The sequence below is a fragment of the Lolium rigidum genome, chromosome 5, assembly GCF_022539505.1.
Source record: "Lolium rigidum isolate FL_2022 chromosome 5, APGP_CSIRO_Lrig_0.1, whole genome shotgun sequence".
NCBI lineage: Eukaryota > Viridiplantae > Streptophyta > Magnoliopsida > Poales > Poaceae > Lolium > Lolium rigidum.
The window spans coordinates 261029772-261032574 of record NC_061512.1 but is presented as its reverse complement, the minus strand read 5'-3'; the positions used below and the strand labels follow the sequence as shown (position 1 = coordinate 261032574).

The 2803-nt window shown below is 39.4% G+C and overlaps 1 long non-coding RNA gene across 1 annotated transcript; it reads right to left on the bottom strand.

The window, feature by feature from the left end:
* Positions 1-528: 528 nt before the first annotated feature.
* Positions 529-1926, bottom strand: LOC124654659. Its single transcript, XR_006988412.1, has 3 exons — positions 1732-1926; positions 1064-1207; positions 529-923 (listed from the first exon to the last, which is right to left on the bottom strand). It is a non-coding gene; the product is annotated as an uncharacterized LOC124654659 (long non-coding RNA).
* Between the last annotated feature and the right edge of the window lie 877 nt (positions 1927-2803).

Genomic DNA, 2803 nt, shown 5'->3' with positions numbered 1-2803 from the left:
GGGCTGCATTGCCCGGTTCCTTTGCCACCGGCTGGTCCAGTTTCCTCCTGGCTGCACTTTTTCCTCCCATTGACCACCCAGTCCCTAGCTGTACTAGATTTTGATGTGCGCCTTGACGCACGACCCCGTGAAGGTTGTACCTATGTTTTATTTTGTATATATTTGTAAACAATGAAAATAAGCAAGCATTAAATAAATAGTGAATAAGGGAAGAATTATGAGTTGAGGATGAGGAGCAAAAGAACACAATATCATGCAGATTAAACACAACAACAAATTAGAGAAATACACTAAATATAAGTGTCAAAAGTAAGACAATTATAGTGTACTTGCCTCATTCGTTCAATCTTGAAAGCTTAACTCTTTGCATCTCTTTATCATATATACATTCATCGTCCCATCTCTTTAGCATTTTCCGGCTTCGATGGGATCAGTTCAAAAGGCTCGAATTGCATTGTGTTTCAACTCAAAACTTACTGCGACAGGCAAGAGCAGGAGATAACACTGGGCAAGAAGCACATTCACCTCTACAGGTAAAACAAGTACTATAACTTTAAGACCCTCTTATAGTCTCAAAGTGTCAGCTTGAGTATCTACTAAGCATAAAATTCAAAAATATAAGAGAACAACAATGAGAGAAACAGAAAAGTATTCCTCAAGCCCAGAGTACTAAAATGGAGCAATTCATTCAGCTTTCAGAAACACCACTGCTCCAAACTTCCAAATGGGATTGATCATCGCATTTTCGTGGGACTCGTAACTTTTGTCATCTATAACTAACAAATTATTGCAGCGGTTCTTCCGCTTGATCATCGAATTCATTCATGTGGTGCAGGAGATAGTTTGCAGCCAGCTGCTCGTCCTTCTTGCACGCAAAGAAAACCTCTAGAACCAGGTTGTGATTCAAGCCCCACTTGTTCAAGCTGCATATAAACAACCAAGTACAATGGTATGACAAGGGCGGCTCTGTGCCTAAGTAAGTCATGCGGATCAAATTGGACATAATTTAAAGATTGGGCCGTGTCACGGAGAGAGCCATTGAGGGAGGGAGAAGAGAGAGAACCTGAGGAAATAGGTCCAAGGGATTAGCACCGGGTCCTGATGGAGGGAACTACAGCTTACTGTGGAGCCTGAACTGGGTCAGTTTATTGGCCACTTGCAGAAGGTTCATGGGATGCAAAAGGGGCTCTGCTTGCTCTGGAATCCCCTATATCAAAAGACAAAACGGTATTAGAGTAAATAACAGTGGAACCATTTTGTCTGAAAGTTATACTAGAACAAGAACTGAAGTTTGGCACATATGAACTAAAAAAGAGAGAACCCATGCAATCATTGTTTGGTAAAGCAGTGAACAACAGTATGTTTCATTAAAATAAATAAAACCCCAGAAAGATTGAAGTAATCTTAAATGATCAACAGAAGTTCAGTCAAATTTAGTCACGAGAAAAAGAAGGGAAGGGATGTCCGATCATACCATCCCTATACATATTTAGGACAATGTATTGCATATGCACCTCAAGTGTAAGTATTATTAATACACTAATATCTGAGTTTGCAGAGCTGGCCCAAATGAAGTCATCCAACTTCTAGTTTGCATGACATACAACAATACTTGTATAAATTCCATTGATTTAGGCAAAGAAAACTAAGGAATAGCAAGTTGTCCATAAGCGGGAATCAGAGGAGGCGGAGGCTAAATCTTCACTTGATGGTATCAAGATTGCAACCAACCTAGGGCACACAAAAATTGTCCTGGAGCTTGACTGCTCGGCTGCGGCAAAGAATCTTCGCTAGCAAGAACCTGATAGATCAAAACACTCGAACATGTATGAGGAAGCCAAGAAGACCCTGAAGGCCTTCCAGGATCATACGATTTTCCTAGTCAAAAGAGATTCTAATAGATGTGATGATGCTCTTGCAAAGCATGCCAGGTCTTACGGTGTCTCTTTCCTAGTCAAAAGGGAGCTTGTAATCGAACATAATTTCTCGGGTTTCCCCAGCTATTGTAAGCGCTCTTTCACTCAAAAAAAAGCAAGCTGTCCATAAGCATGCTGATGTAAGCATGCAATTAGCTAATGTTATCTACATATCTGAACGAGCCACAATAAATATCTTTCCATGGAGGGTTCGCTGAAAATAAATAGAAATTTGAGAATGTGCACTTTAAACCGAAAGGAAGCTGCAGGATATAGAAAACAACATGTATTATGATAGCCAACATGTTACTTGTATACCCTTTTTTCTCAATTCAGTTCATAATTTTTGTAATGTTGTAGCCATTCCAGAAAAGAGTGAATCCATCAGGATATCCCACTCTGGTCATCAATCATATCAGTGTTTCCTTTCCTGCAAGTCCAATATCAGTAAGCTCCAGCTTCTTATGGTTCGTGGTAACTGTAATAAACAAAATTTGCCAGCACAAGTAATCTAAGATTGTGATAGTACAAAACTATAACTAACGTGACAGAACTTGTGTTACAGAATGCAACTACTACAATTAGGCAACCAGGAAAGTGTAAAGATTTTGCAACAGAGTTTGAAGGAGATATATTGGGAATAGAAACATGGAAAGGAAATAGAGCACATATTGTGGATATGCCCTGAATATTCAAGAACCAGATGCATTGCATGGTTATAGGGGGGATTTTCAATTGTGAAACAACTGATGGAAGTACTGAGTACATGCAGATTGCTGATTTCAACGACGATATATGCACAAATAGCATTGCAAAAGAGCAGCTCCAAGAAAACGTAGGATTCTAAAAGAAAACTTATATAAGATAAATGAGCTAACAGAATAGGA